This window comes from Pinus tabuliformis, chromosome 4_2, assembly GCF_031772625.1.
Source record: "Pinus tabuliformis cultivar Carrire ecotype Pingquan chromosome 4_2, CPIR1, whole genome shotgun sequence".
Lineage (NCBI taxonomy): Eukaryota > Viridiplantae > Streptophyta > Pinopsida > Pinales > Pinaceae > Pinus > Pinus tabuliformis.
Genome location: NC_142304.1, coordinates 287,714,188 through 287,731,655, shown reverse-complemented (window position 1 = coordinate 287,731,655; position 17,468 = coordinate 287,714,188). Strand labels below are relative to the sequence as shown.

The 17,468-nt window shown below is 33.9% G+C and overlaps 2 pseudogenes; both read left to right on the top strand.

The window, feature by feature from the left end:
• The first annotated feature begins 12,120 nt into the window (after nucleotides 1-12,120).
• On the top strand, nucleotides 12,121-12,936 carry LOC149169121 (DNA damage-repair/toleration protein DRT102 pseudogene; annotated as a pseudogene).
• Nucleotides 12,937-12,976: 40 nt separating this feature from the next.
• Nucleotides 12,977-16,560, top strand: LOC149169120 (protein kinase STUNTED-like; annotated as a pseudogene).
• The last annotated feature ends 908 nt before the right edge of the window (nucleotides 16,561-17,468 follow it).

Genomic DNA, 17,468 nt, shown 5'->3' with positions numbered 1-17,468 from the left:
CCTTGTGGGGTTTTTCCCTGGTCTCTGACTAAATCATGGGATCTCTATTTGTGCATGCTTTTATTTTGATGTTCCTTTTATTATTCCGCTGCATAGTTGCTGTTATTGTTCTTTCAATGTAATCACTATTGATATTATGATGATATGGGGTGAATGCAATGTAAATGGTGAAAATTTTGTTAATGCAATTATCTAAAGTAAAGAACAATACCGCCCTAAGAAAAATTAACACTCGAACATTATGTCTTTGTGGCTTGGTTGTTTCCATCAGTGGACTATCCTGCAGTTGACATTCCTTTAATCTAAATGGACCACTATTTGTTTTCCTGTCATAATGTTAATTATAATCCGTCCTTCGCACGAGTTACAATGCTTTCATGCAATTACCAATGTCAGCAAATTCTGACATCCAAATAATAAATATTTTACTCGTTATGCTTCAAGCATCTTTTCATGTGCATAATCAAAACACATACACAGTATTGAGACATGCATCTTATTAACACTACACATCCATTATTTAAAAGTACATAGCTACCAAAACATGTCTGTTTGCCTTTACACATGTATGGTTATGACATATGTTGGTCCATTCATAACTTACGTGCATAAGGTAAAATACATAAAGATTACCAATGCATGCTCACTTGTCCCATCTTCACATCTATCTTGAGAAATAGTAACAATTACATTCTACTTTTATCTCCAACAATATGGTAATATTTAAAATAACTTTCATGGTTATCCCCATCTCTTCGCACAAGAAGAGGGAAGTTTTTTCAAAGTTAAACACCACTCTAACTATTATTTCTTGCACAAGGCACATTCTTTTAAAAAGAACATCCATTGCAGCTATTGTATTTTAAAAGAAACTAACACATTAAATATGATCTTTGTGCATGCAGATTCGTATTTTTTTCAAAAGAGTTTAGCCTCACAACATTATCCATGTGCATATAAATACTTGTCTCTCTATAGTGACTCTCTTGTGCATGCAATACAAATTTCATTCCCAATAAATTTAACACAACATCCATTACTTCTGTGCATAAACACATGTTCTTTTCCAAGAATACTAACACATTATCTAATATTTTTATGTGCATATACACATATTCTTTTCAAGGAAAACTAACATGATAATTGTTTTGTGTACTTCAACGCATATTATTTTCCAAGAACTTAGCAAAATAATTGTTATCTATGTGTGTATCAGCACGTGTTATTTTCCAAAAAACTATAAAAATATTCACATATTCTCTTCAAGAAATCTAACACAATAGCTATTCTTTCCATACATGCAAAAACACATATTTCTTTTCAATAAATCTAGACAATAGATATTCTTTTATTGCATATAAACACATATTTATTTTCAAGACGTATACACAATAACTATTCTTTTCATGCATGCAAGTACATTCTTCAATTGTCAAACCAGCAGTGAGGACAACCATCTTTGGATGCTATCCACGAATGTAGTCTGACTCATCAATGTTATTAAAGGAAAACCACACCACCAGATGCCTCTGGGTCTTGGGTCGTTAACCGGTTTCCTTACATCCGAGGAAGCTCTTAGCCAAGTGGAAGCAGTTCAAGAAATATACACAATAACTATTCTTTTCATGTATGCAAGAACATACTCTTGTTCTAAAAGAAGCTACCATAATAACTATTATTTCTCCGTATATTAAACACATATTCCTCTCAAGAAAATTATTAAAATAACTATTATCTATGTGCATATAAACACATGTTCTTTCTCAAGAAAGGTAGTAAAATAAATACATATTCTTTTCAAGAAAAACCTAGCTACTTATCTTTTATGTGCAGGGTTCACAAACATTCCTTTTCAAGAAATAATCATGGTTTCTTGATCTTCTATGTACAAGGTTCACATGCATTCTTTTAGAGTATTATCGCATAGAAACAATGCGAAACTTTCCAAGGAAAATAATACATAAATCCCTGCAACTTTTCAATAGTCGAAAGAAAATATTTCCAAATAAATTAATAAAATAATCTATCCTTTCTTGCACAAGATGAAAATGTAATTTCTTTCCAAGGAAATCATGGTTACTTATCTTTTACAGTTGTATGATCGATGAGCCCCATTAAAATTTACTCTTTTTTACATGGAACATTATCCAGAATAATAGTAGTGACAACAATATCCAAATTGCGTTGGCGATGGCATGTCTGTCACGTAACTAAGTTAACTCCAACAATCGCCCCTCCTAAGCTACATGAGCAACATAGGCATTACATAGTGTGGGCTCCCCATTATGACAATTTGGACTTTGATAATTGATCTGGGTTCGATCCCCGTTACCCTTGCAGGATCAACCTAGTCCTTCTCTTCCCAACTCCAGAGCAATGACACAAACTCAAAAACCATAATAACAATATATTCAGTTCCTCAACAAAAAGCAGAGCACACCATTGCTCCAACTACCACTTTCCCTTCCACCCTATTTTTTCTTTGCATCACATCACAAGGCAATACAAATACAAATATTACCTAGTAGCATTAAAATAGTATTAACTCCGTGTCACATGCTTTGGCTCATTCCCTGATGTAACCGTTTGTGGCAATCAAAAACTTGACACTAAAGGTAGTTGAGGCAATGATATACAAGCATTGCATATCCTCCAATGCCAACAATATACGGTAACATAGAAAAAACCGAACACATGCTTGACATGGTAGTTATGAGCCATTCCAAACCCTAACAAATCCATGGTGATTAGTTTTTCGTTAAACATTTACATTAATAATATTCTACAATGAGTTTTACGGAAGTTTTTATGATAGCGATATTACATACTTCCCCCCTTAAAGATAACACCGTCCTCAGTGTTCATCCTTAACTTCTATTCATGATAGACCAATCTAAACAACCAAAAGAGAATCATTCCCCTTTAAAATGAAGGATTTTATTTCCAGGAAATAACATTAAATAAAGCAATAATGTTTTATCTATAATCATAAGCATTTACAGCTGAAAAATATTCAATTTTTACATTCAATCACTTAGGCCTTTGTCAATTTCATAGAAACAAAAAAAAATATCTATACCAACTTATTGTTACTTGCCAATTATTCTTGGAAATCAGGGTCACTTTACGCAATAATTTTAATTATAGGTCGTTTATCAGCTGTGGCAAGAACTCTAAGAGTGGTTTGACAACCCAACAACAAGAACCTAGGGTGGTTTCACAACCTCCATGGCAAGAAACTTGCAGCATATGACCAACCAATCCAACATAATCACAATATTCACAACATTTTCAACTATTAATTATTTATGGAATGTCAAGTGATATTTTAATCACAATACTTTTACAAGTACCTAGAGAGCACCTAACTCTCTAATCATCAAAATGATCAATAATTACACCAAGTGCATATTGTCTTAGCCCCCGCTAAAGACATCCACAAGATTGGTAATACAATAGAGGAACTACACTTCCAGTAATTCCTTTCCGAGCACTAGGCTCCTTTCCTGTCAAGATGTACATAAAATTCTTACACAATCATATAGAAAACTCATTTTTAACACATAACTTATCTGATTAATTAACTGGGTTTGTCATGAAAACCACAGTGGGAAAAAGAATTCTCCTTCCAACCAATGAGAACTGGTTTCCACAACTAGATTGAGCCAATTTCACATCCAAGACAATTCCTTGACAATGACCACACTTGGTCTAACACAAGATTCCTCTTGGCAGCGTCCTACCTATTCCTCCAACAACATCTTATCCTGAGGAATTTAGAGCTCAAAAATTCACTCTTTGGGCATCCTCCAATAGGCCCCAAAATCAACAGAGTTGCCTTAAACTTTTTCCCTGCTTCACTATCTTGACCAACTCTTTTCTCTTATTAAGATCATATTTATCTAGGGAGAAGAAATCTAGGCAGCCAACCACCTCATCCCAAGGCCTCCTTGGTCTTTCACAACTATCCCATAACTTTCTGGCATGTGAAATTTTCTTTTGCACCTTTTCCCACTATAATTTACATAACCGACCATATTCACATTAACATTTAGATACATCATGCATTCATACTTGATAATCAACATTGGCCCCATAATCTGTAGAAGTAAATTGACAGAAAATCATGACTAACATATACCCATTTCAAATTTTCTACATAATAACCATCATGCAATTTAAAAAAAACATTACCTATCTTGCATATCATAACATTATTCCTTCTCATTTGTAGTTGCAAATCATATTGCAACATTTTAGCTTTCACAAGTTCTTATGTTCCATGTTACTGGAATATTAGTGACATTATCATGTTGAATTAAGCTACCCTAGCTTAATCACACTAGCAACGTTAGTCACAACTGCGTTTGATAAAAACATACCTTTTACAAAATATCTTGTAAATTCAATATTTCAACAATGTAGAAAGGTATTGATCTTATCCACATTTCATAAACCATTTCCATGCATTAAACGTAAACATAACATATAAGGACACATCTTCTAGATGCTACATCCAAGGAACTTTAAAACAAAGTTTCCATGAAGTTGTTTTCCAACAACAATTAAGGGAATAGGACCTTAAAAAAAGGTCATAGTCACCAATTCACGCAAAATGACACTTCTTTTACGCATATGTATCTAATCAACAATCATTATGTAGCATTACCAAATTCAAGTCAATCATACAAACTTTTCTTGGTTAAACAACTCAGTAATGCCAATAGGTTCTAAATGTCATCCATATGTTTGTTTAATGATGACAACAAAGACACCACATGTCCACAACACAACAACAACATTATATTTAATATGTAATGCCACCGCAACATTCACATGCACTGGATGGATTTTTAAAGGATGAAATTAACATATTTGTTAAATACAAGATGCATACCAGCTAGCATTCTCATCAATTGGTAGAGTTGTGAAGTTTGAGCAAACAATGTAATCACAACATTTGATTACCACTAATTCTATCATTAAGTTGGTAGAACATACATAATCTATTTCATCTCATGCATTTTGGTACATTATTAAACTATCAAATACTCTTGGCTGCTTTCATCAAACCAACTATCGTTTATGTATGACATTCATATGCAAAGCCATAATCCCTGACATGGCAATGCATTTTTATTAAATCAGTCACTTCAACGACACTATTGTATCATGATCTAAGTTCTTTGTATCATTCAAAAACTTGCAGTCATATGTATGCATTGTTAAACAATTATCCACTTTCACCATCATTGTAGTTTTCTTGCATATGCATAAAAGATTATGAAAAACTTTATTCATATAAAACATTAATTCATCGTTAATACATGAGTGTCAATAACAATTATGGTAGCAATTCAATCAACGTTAATTCACTAGTGTATTAGCACCATTAGACCAATCACATGAAGTGAACTACCACATTGTTTACAACTTGTAATAATCTTTAATCAAACTGATTCATGCATATAAGTTTAATAGTTAGTCATGAAATACTAAATAATCAATGCTACCAACCATCTTAAATTCAATCCAAATCCATGAAAAGACTCAATCATCAATTAGCCATTACAGTCAAGTCCTACCACTTGACTCATTTTTTAATATCCAAAGGGGTTCTTTCAATGTCTTTTAAAACATTCTATTGTCCTCTTCAAGGACATCCCCCACCTTCTACATTCTTTCGTTATCACATAGAACAATATATGCATTCATTCTTTTCTTATAAACAATTCATTGTAACTCTAATCAATTTTCTCTAAATGCGCCATTAAACATTATTATAGGAGTATGCATGCAAAGGTTGGTAGTTAATCCACACTATCACTAGTGAGTGCTTAGGATTTTCCATAAATGCAACAAAAGTTTTATTGTCTTTTATCCGCATAAAGATTCAAATGTCATGAACACACATTTAAAGCATGCACTATCACTTACTATTCTTCAATGAAGTTATTAACATGCATCATGCACCTCATGTCAAATGTAGTCTACTGCATATGTCATTATGTAATTTGTTAGAATCATACCTAAGTTGATGTTCGTTAGCATCATACCTCTACTTCTTTTTCGCTTATGGATTGCCAAAAATCACAAGTGTTGCAACCTTTTTCTCTAATACCACTTGTAACAACTCTCGGTAAACCTTGTGTAAAAGTACATAGGATAAGATTTTTTTTACTGAATTTACTAGCATGTAACAATCTGAATTCACTTATTCCATTTTGCTTAACTGGCCATTAGATAAAACATCGTTATCACATAAAGTAACTTTAAAAATGAAATAGTAAGTTACTTAACATACCAACCATTGTTGAAGTATTTTAAGATAAACTCCCAGTTGTAATCTTACATCATTATGGTCATTCATTTACTTAGGCTACTTAATCACATAATTGATGATGTAAGTGTCAATCATCATGTAAGGAAGAAACATCATTAGAATGACACAATTGACAAACACATGAATGGACACCGATATACCTTGGAAACCTTGTAGGAAAAAACCAACAAACATTTAAATTTTAGTAAACGTTTCGTGAGGGTGTTCACCCCTCACTCAATGGCTGTAAGGGAGTCCATCCCTAGGCCGTTGTCATAAAACTTTACAAAGGAATATCATCTTAAATATGACATAACTAGCTAGAAGCTATTATATCAAACCATGATATCATATACCCACAAATCCTCAAACATTATGTATTTTTGGCCTGGTTGTTTCCGTAAGTGGATTATCTCGTAGTTGTCATTTTTTCAATCTACATGGACCACTAGTTCTTTTCCTACCATAATGTTAAATATAATCTGTAATTCGCATGAGTTACAATCATTTCCTACAATTACCATCGTCAGCATACTTTGACATCCAAATAATAAATCTTTTACTAGTTATGATTTAAGCATCTTTTCATGTGCATAATCAAAATACATACATAGTATTAAGGCATTCGTCTTATTAACACTATACATGCATTATTTGAAAGTACATAACTACCAAAACATGTATGTTTATCTTTACACATGTATGGTTATGACACATGCCAATACATTCATAACTTATGTGCATAAGGTAAAATATATAAAGATTACCAAGGAATGCTGACTTGTCCCTACTTCACATGTATCTTGAGAAAGGGTAATGATTATCTCATGCTTCTATCTCCAAGAACATGGTAATATTTAAAAGAACTTCCATGGTTATCCCCATCTCTTCACACAAGAAGTGGGAAATCTTTTTAAAGTTAAACACCAACTAACTATTATTTCTTGCATGAGAAACATCCTTTTCAAAAGAACAACCATTGCAACTACCGTATTTTAAAAGAAACTAGCACATTAACTATGATATTTGTGCATGTAAATTCATATTCTTTTTCAAAAGAGGCTAGCCTCACAATCATTATCTTTATGCATACAAATACTAATCTCTCAATGGCTTTCTCTTGTGCATGCAATACATATTTCTTTCCCAAGAAATTTAACACAACAACCATTACTTCCGTGCACAAACACATGTTTTTTTTCCAAGAACACTAACACATTAGCTAATCTTTTTATGTACATAAACACATATTCTCTTCAAGGAAAAATAACATGATAGTTATTATTTTGTGCACCTCAACACATATTCTTTTCCAAGAACTTAGCAAAATAACTGTTATCTATGTGCGTATAAGCACATGTTCTTTTCCAAAAAACTATAAAAATAATCACATATTCTCTTCAAGAAATCTAACGCAATATCTATTCTTTCCATGCATGCAAAAATATATATTTCTTTTCAAGAAATCTACACAATAGCTATTCTTTTCTTGCATATAAACACATATTTCTTTTCAAGAAATCTACACAATAGCTATTTTTTTCATGCATGCAAGTACATACTCATGTTTCAAAAGAAGCTATCATAATAGCTATTATTTCTACGTATATTAAACACATATTCTTTTCAAAAAAAATAGTAAAATAACTATTATCTATGTGCATATAAGCATATGTTCCTTCTCAAGAAAAGTAGCAAAATAAATGCATATTCTTTTCAAGAAAAACCTTACTACTTATCTTTTATGTGTAGGGTTCGCAGGCATTCTTTTTCAAGAAATTATCATGGTTTCTTGATCTTTCTATGTGCAAGATTCACATGCATTCTTTTAGAAGATTATCACATAGGAATCACAAAAAACTTTCCAAGGAAAATAATACACAAATCCCTGCAACTTTTCAAGAGTCTAGAGCAAATATTTCCAAAGAAATTAATAAAATAATCTATCCTTTTTTGCATGAGATTCATATGCAATTTCTTTCCAAAGAAATCATGGTTACTTATCTTTTACCACTGTATAGCCAAAGATCCCCATCAAAATCGACTTTTATTTCCAAAGAACACTATCCAAAATAATAACAATGACAATAATATCCAAACTAAGTTGGGGGATGGCATGGCATGGCATGTCTATCAAGTCCCTAAGTTAACTCCAACAATCGCCTTTCCTAAGCTACCAGAGCAACAAAGCTACTAGAGCAACAAAGACATTAGACAATGTGAACTCCCCATTATGACAAACTGGGCTTTGAAAACTTGTCGGGCTTCGATCCCCATTACCCTTGCCAAATCAACCTAGTCGTTCTCTTCCCAACTCTAGAGCAATGACACAAACTGAAAAACCATAATAACCTATATTTAGTTCCTCAACAAAAAGTAGAACACACCATCGCTCCAAATACCACTTTCCCTTCCACTCTACTTTTTTCTTTGCATCACATTGCCGGGCAAAACGAATATAAATACTTCCGGGTAGTATTAAAATAATATTAAGTGTGTGAAACATGTCATTCTCTAAGATAACCATTTGGAGCAATGAAAAACGTGACATTAAAAGTAGTCAAGGCAATGGTGTACGAGCACTACAACAATATACGGTAACGTAGAAAAGCCAAACACGTACTTGCCATGGTAGTTATGAGCCATTCCAAACCCAACGGATTCTTGGTGATTAGTTTTTCATTAAACATGTACATTAATAATATTCCACAATGAGTTTTACGGTAGGGATTTTACAACTCTTCATACTTGTAATTAAGAAAATGAAAAAAATTAAATATTAAATTTAAAAACTAAGTACCAAAGTTATAAATAGTGATTATTCATTTAACTTTCTTAATACAAAATTCTCTTTTAAACAAAAATTTAAAATAGTAATTCATATATTTTTCTTAATGTAAAAATATGATATAATTTAATTATTAAATAGAGATTTTAGAGAATTTTTTTTCCAAGTGTGAAAAAATATTGTGATTTTTTTAGTAATATAATTTGCTAATTGGATTTGGAATATGCCTTAAGCTTGCTTTTGTTTTGCTAAGAGTTTATTTTCCTTGGACTTAAGGAAACAAGTTAACGACTCAAGACCCAAAGGTATCTGGTGGCACGAGTGAAAGCCTGACCCCTTATGGATCACCAGTCCCAAAGGTATCTGGTGGCACGAGTGAAAGCCTGACCCCTTATGGATCACCAACCAGATAATTCCAGCCAGTGTGGTTTTCCTTGAACAAAAGTGATGAGTCAATTTGCATTCACCAATAACAACTAATGATGACTATCCGCACTATTAGTTTGACAACTGAGCTACCATATGTTTTCTCACTCTTTAAGAAAATTTTAAAGAAAAATATAATCCTCTAATAAATGTGAAAAGACATTTATAAAATTCTCCAGTGAGCTATATAATTACTATTACTTGGCAAATTACAAACTATTTAATTTGAGAGTAAAATTCTTTGATTTTAGATTATGTGATGTTACCTATAGTTTCATTGTAATATAATATTAATGACATATATTAATTTAAAAAAATATAAAGATAAATTATTATTTTTATATGTTTATTTATTTTTATTAGTGAATGAAAATAAAAAATAAATAACATAAATTTTTATTTTTCAATTTTTATAAAATATAATCATTTAAAAATAAATTAAAATTTAATATTTAATATTATTGCAATAATTTAATGTCATCATTTTCATTTCAATCTTATTATTAGTTCACCTCTTATGTTACAACTCTCCATCTTTTCATGAAGACATGTGTAAGAATCGAACATAGCCATAAAACTAGGAGGGGAGACTCAAAGTGCATTTGTAGAACTTTTTAGGATTCACAGACATGATAATGTAACATGTTTAACTATAATCAATTATACAGAGTGGATTAGTGATTAGAGCATATTATTTAGTTGGTTGATTAATAGTTAGGGGAATTGTGAGCTACTGCATAAATGGTTAGAGGTATCTTGGATTAGTGATTAGAGTATATTATTTAGTTGGTTGATTAATAGTTAGGGGGAATTGTGAGCTACTGCATGAATGGTTAGAGGTATATTGGTTAATAGGTTATTGATGAAAGGTTGGTTAAAGTAATTAAGTAGTTAATAGATCAATGATTAGAGCATGGTTAGAAGGTATGTTGGTTCATAGGTTGTTAGATTAGTGGTTAAGGTAATTAAGCAGTTAGTGGATTAGTGATTAGAGCATGGTTAGAAGGTATGTTGGTTAATAGGTTATTAGATTAGTGGTTAAAGTAGGGAGTTAGCAGATTAGTGATTAGAGCATATTATTTAGTTGGTTGATTAATGGTTAAGGGAATTGTGAGCTAGTGCATGAATGGTTAGAGGGTGTGTTGGTTAATAGGTTATTGATGAAAGGTTATTAAATTATTGATTAGTGTTATGCCGGGTTAAAATATTTTCAAGAACATTTCATTAATATATTTTTGCTAAGATGTACTTTCCAACCCATTATTGAAGAAATGTTGTAATGTGTTGTACTATAAACATTAGTTCTCATTTATAGTTTTGACAACCTATAATATTCTTAACCCATAATTTTTCTCATGGTACTGGTTGCTTTCTATTAATTTTTCTATGGTTGCTTTCTATTATTTTATGTAAATTAAGAAAGCATAATGTTAAGAAAATACAGACCTCTGCAAAGGACAAGATGGATGGGTCTATGGATGGTTCCTATGGATGTGTCCTTCTTCATGTTGCGATTCATGAACCCAATGACACGTAGTGGTGTTCTTTATATGAACACAACCATTATTGGAACTTCTACTGGAGCGATTAGTGCCATAACCATAACCATTTCATCAGAGCTGTTCGAAATGAAGAGTTTTGGTGTCAACCACAACATTCTAGTCACAAACATTGCATTTGGTTCTCTTCACTTTGATGAAGTTGCAGGAATCATTTATGATGATTCGATTTCTTCTTCTGTTCACATGGATAAACATCCAAGGGACTTCGTTGACTGCATGGAAAGCAATGCTTTGGAAAATCAGTGGTCATGTGGGGATGCGTGTGCCTCTTTCGAATTCTTCTCTGCATTGTTTTGTGCAGGAGAACACACACATTATACAAATCTATCCACAAAAAAACTAACATGAAATAGATCAAAGTTAAACTATATATACTTTATTTTTGAAAAACGAAAAATTAATATAAATCCTTTCCTTTAGATTTTATGGACAAGTACAGTGAGCTGAAATCCATTCAACCCTAATGATTTCATATTTCTCATTGGCAATATTATCAATGAGTCAAATTTGAATTAAATAGTTGGAACATTGAATTCAAAATGTGCTTCACTCTCTCATTTTTTTTTGGAAATGCGAGTGTTTGTATTACACCCACAACTAAAATATGGAGTAGTTAGAAGTTGAAAATGTTAATGTTTGCACTAATTCGGAAAACAAAATAGTTTTGTGTAATGATATCCTAATGATACCATCGTCGCCTTTAAGGATATAGTATCACAACATGTTTAGGCGGATAGGCCTTCCTATGCATCAATAATCGTCAACCCATTTGCCCTGCTCCATTCGATCAGGTGAGACACTTTCAACTGTTGATTTGAAGTGTGGTTTCTGCTGCCGATTTTACAGCTAGTTGTTACGCATTTTACGTCGGAGTTCCAGGACACCACTTGGGTGCAGCACAATCCCAAGTCCAGGTGCATGCACCTGTCTGCACAAACTCCTCCCTCTACATTCGACACTACCCTCACTCCCTTCATTGCTTTTCCAACCTCCCAAACCCTCGTCATTGGCGGTCCAGGAAAATGGGAAGCACTGATGCCAATAAGCCTCTCAAGATCATTACAGGAGCTGATGACTTCGGCTGCACACTCAAAGATTCCCTTATCGAACACCTCTGATCAAAGGGTATAGAGGTCTAGGATCTCTACACCGATAAGTACTACAATGTAGGGGAAGAAGTCGATAGAAGGGTGACCGAAGCCCAGCACAGTGAAAATCAAGGGGAAATCAAGGGACTGGTGGCCTGCGGAACCGGTGTCGGGGTCTCCATTTTTGCCAACAAGTTCCCAAGCGTCTATTCTGTCACCTGCGATTCCGTGGAGGATGCCCAGAACTGCAGGTCGATCAACAAATTGAATATTATAGCAGTTGGAGGAATGCACACCACCCCTGAAGAGGGAAAAAAGATACTCAATTCCTGGCTTGACACCCCTTTCAAGGCCCCCTGCCCTGCCAGCAAAGGGAATCCATGGCCGCCTGAGATCGCTGGCTTTTTAGAAAATTCCTTGCAGGAAATGCCCAAAATACCCGAACATAGCAAGCCTCAATCCGAATCCTCCTGCGCTCTCTGTTCATTAAGCAAAACGAGAAACTTCCAGGATGTGGATATCATGCCCAGGGGATCCATGAGCATCGTGCGAGAAAGCCCTACTGCTGCCATTGTCAAATTCAAGGCCGGAAGTATCGAGTCGGCCCATCACCATACCTTTGGGCATGATCTTCTTGTTGTGTCTGGGTCGAAGAGAGTGTGGAATCTCACTAAGAATCAGTGCTTCGATTTGGGCCCCGGGGATTATCTCTATACTCCTGCACCATTTATTGCACTACAGGAACCATAGAGGTGATTTCATCCTCTCCAACTCATCTGGGTCGCCTTCTATGAGTCAGGACATATAATGAATGTATATGAATCAACACATATCATGAATGTCTACTAAGGTGGCATGCAGGTTTTGTAAGGGCTGCCTTTTATGATTCAGAGAGATGTCTGAATATCTTGCTCACCTACCCTCATCATTGCCCTCTGCCATGCAGAGAACCTCATAGGAAAGGGAGGCTGCAACAAAGTGTTTAAAGGGGTTCTTCTTGATGGGCAATTTGTGGCAGTTAAATCACTAAAATCTTCTAGAGAAGCAGAGCAAGAACTTCTTTTGGAAGTTGAAATTACTGCTACCTTGCAGTGCAAGCACATTGTTTCATTAATTGGTTACTGTGTTGAAGAGAAGGAGTACTTTTTGGTCTACAACTTGTTACTGAGAGGAAGTCTGGAAGAAACTCTTTATGGTATGTAGTATGCCAATTTTCATGCATTTATCATGTTACGTCCTTGGAGATTTTTATTATTTTTTAGTGTTAAGTGTTGTTCCCAGTTCTCAGAAAAAGTTGGGTTACAAGAGGAAAGGACAAGCCACAGGTTCATTGGAAAGATAGGCTGAAAGTGGCCATTGGAATTGCTGAAGCTTTGACTTATCTGCATGAAGGTTTTTCTCATCCTATCATCCATAGAGATGTGAATCATCTAATATTTTGCTTTTTGAAGACTTTGAACCTCAGATATCTTGATCTTTGTGAGAGAAACAAGTTCTCAAGCTTCTGTTGAATTGTTTGTATTTTTTGGTTGGAGATGTTATAATAAGATTTGCTTGATCATTAACTAGCAAATCATCTTTCGATGGATCGTTAACTAAAGATATTCTGTGAATAGTTGTCAGATTTTGGGCTGGCCAAATGGGCTTCAACAACATCTGCATATATCACATGTAGTGATGTTGTAGGTACATTTGCGTAAATATCCATTTCTTTCTTTACATCATCTCTTTCCTTAGGAAAATAAATGTCATTTATAATCAAGACTTCATAAAGCTAGCTGCTATCATATTTTAAGTATCTGGCTCCAGAATATTTCATGTATGGCAAGGTTAATGAGAAGACGGACATGTATTCCTTTGGAGTAGTTCTTCTAGAGCTAATAACTGGAAGAAAACCAATCATTGACAAGAATCCTAAAGGCCAAGAAAGCCTAGTTATGTGGGTAGGGCTCTAGTGTCCTTGCTTGTTTTGTATTTGATAATTTTGGATTCTTTTGGTTTCTTTGTCTTGGTTCAGAATCTTAATCTCTTGTAAATTTCATAATTTGGGCAAGGCCATTACCGATAGCTGGCTCTGTAAAAGAACTTGCAGATCCACTTTTGGAAGATGCTTATGACATGAGCGAGATGAAGAGAATGGTCATTGGTGCAGCATGTTGTCTGAGATAAGGAGCTCAGTTTCAACCTCGAATGAACAGATTAATTACTCTTATTCTCTTTAGTTGCGTATATATGTTTCAGTTTCTGATCTTATGTCAAATTTAGTTGCTTGAAGATGTTTCCTTTCCTGTGAGGAGTTAGTGCTAGAATTGTTTTTGCCCATAACGAAGAAATTGTTTCATTAATTGGTTACTGTGTTGAAGAGAAGGAGTACTTTTTGGTCTACAACTTGTTACTGAGAGGAAGTCTGGAAGAAACTCTTTATGGTATGTAGTATGCCAATTTTCATGCATTTATCATGTTATGTCCTTGGATATTTTTATTATTTTTTAGTGTTAAGTGTTGTTCCCAGTTCTAAAAAAAAGTTGGGTTATAGGAGGAAAGGACAAGCCACAGGCTCATTGGAAAGATAGGCTGAAAGTGGCCATTGGAATTGCTGAAGCTTTGACTTATTTGCATGAAGGTTGTTCTCATCCTATCATCCATAGAGATGTGAATCATCTAATATTTTGATTTCTGAAGACTTTGAACCTCAGGTATCTTGATCTTTGTGAGAGAAACAAGTTCTCAAGCTTCTGTTGAATTGTTTGTATTTTTTGGTTGGAGATATTATAATAAGATTTGCTTGATCATTAATTGGCAAATCATCTTTCGATGGATCGTTAACTAAAGATATTCTGTGAATAATTGTCAAATTTTGGGCTAGCCAAATGGGCTTCAACAACATCTGCATATATCACATGTAGTGATGTTGTAGGTACATTTGGGTAAATATCCATTTCTTTCTTCACACCAGCTCTTCCTTAGGAAAACAAATGTCATTTATAATCAAGACTTCATAAAACTAGCTGCTATCATATTTCAAGTATCTGGCTCTAGAATATTTCATGTATGGCAAGGTTAATGAGAAGACGAACCTGTATTCCTTTGGAGTAGTCTTCTAGAGCTAATAACTGGAAGAAAACCAATCAATGACAAGAATCCTAAAGGCCAAGAAAGCCTGGTTATGAGGGTAGGGCTCTAGTGTCCTTGCTTGTTTTGTATTTGATAATTTTGGATTCTTTTGGTTTCTTTGTCTTGGTTCAGAATCTTAATCTCTTGTAAATTTCAAAATTTAGGCAGGGCCATTACTGGCAGCTGGCTCTGTAAAAGAACTTGTAGATCCACTTTTGGAAGATGCTTATGACATGAGCAAGATGAAGAGAATGGTCATTGGTGCAGTATGTTGTCTGAGACAGGTAACTCAGTTTCGACCTCGAATGAACATAGTAATTACTCTTATTCTCTTTAGTTGTGTATATATTTCAGTTTCTGATCTTATGTCAAATTTAGTTGCTTGAAGACATTTCCTTTCCTGTGAGGAGTTAGTGCTAGAATTGTTTTTTCCCATAACGAAGAATGGCACATGAAATATCGAGTTGATATCCTTCTGACATAGAGTTAAGGGTGTTTAGATCTAGTGTTTAGTCTTGTAATCTAAACATTTTTTCAGTAGTTCAATTTGTAAATTCATCACCCTTAACAGGTTAGCCCTGAATGCTAATGGTGGATTATGGAAAAATATTCAAAGCCTCAATTGCCAATTATCTCTTTTTCCATTAATGAACTATAAGATTCTTTGAATATTAGCAAAAGAGATTACATCATATCTCAAAACCAAAGCTTCAGTATGCAAATTACCCCTCCTTGAATAGGCAAGAAGAGCCAACATATCTGCTTTTGCTCCAATATCAAGAGAGTATATATCTTTCCTGAGAATCACTATCCTAGCTGAAATCTAGATTGCAAGATCTGAATTGAAAGCTTTGGTTTCCCCAAATAAAGTGGCTTACCTTGCATTAAACTGGCTTTGTCAAATTTAAAACAATGGATAAATGTTAATGTAAGACATGAACTGATTCTTCCTCATTGTTTGTCTGTAACTTATTATTGCAGATTTTGAAATTACTACGAGGAGAAGGCGATATCCTACCTTTTTGGACCAAGAGGCAATTGACAATGTCCATGGAATTAGATGCATTGATTGAGGATGAATCTGGAGCAAACTCTGGGAGTTGTGACATCCAAACTCATCTATCACTTGCAATGCTTGGAGTTGATGATGATTTGGTATCAAACAGTAGTCCAGATCAAAGTGTAGATCTTGTACATGAGAGCAAAACCTTGGAAGATTATTTCTATGGACGTTATAGCCGTTCAACAAGCTTTGATTGATTTAAATCTACTTCTCTGAGCTTCATAATTTTTCTTACTCCTTGCTTCTGTAAAAGCTTCAATATTTTATACTTGGTGTATTACTGTGAGCCAATGTCACTACTTAGTTGTGTTCAATTTCAATCACTCTGCATATTGGCTGAAGCTGTGCCTAAAGTTGAGTGGAGTCCATGTAAAATCCCTTGCCAATTCCTTGTATAAATGTGAAAGCCATTAGTGGTCACTCGTTTTAGTGACCCACTAGTGCTCACTAGAGCTGAAAATTTTCTTGTCCTTGCCTTTGGAGCAATTGTATGTATGTGGAAGGAAAAGCAATTATGATATCGCTATTGATTTGCCAAACCATTGTTATGTACTTTTTCAGGTCTGAAGATGTGTAACTTGTGGTTTAGCTTGGTACATTCTCTTGTATACCAGTTTACTTTGAATTTGTCAATATCATAAGCCCAGTAGCGATTTAAGTGTATGTCTGCATGGCAGAACTGCATTGGGCTTGAACTTTTCTAAAAAATTAAGTTGTATTTAAAGAAATATGGTGTCCAAAAAGCATAGAACTCCAAACATCAAATCTCTTTGCTCCTTGTAGGCTTGAACTAACATCTCTTCTAGAGAAATTCAACAATTCTAATTTAATAATCCTATCGGCCTCTCTTTGTACCTTTTGGGACAATTGCTAGTTCTTAATATTTATCTATGATCACTTAAAACTCGTCACAACACGTTTCTTAATATTTATGAATATATATTTGATATGAATTATATAGAAATAAAATAAGTTTAATATGGAGTATTGTTGTTTAATATCTCTGTCTTATGCAAAAAGTAATTGGTAATCAAAATTATTGATGGTATCAATATAGATATAGGAAATTTATAGTTATTAACGTTTTAATATGTGAAAGTTTTAA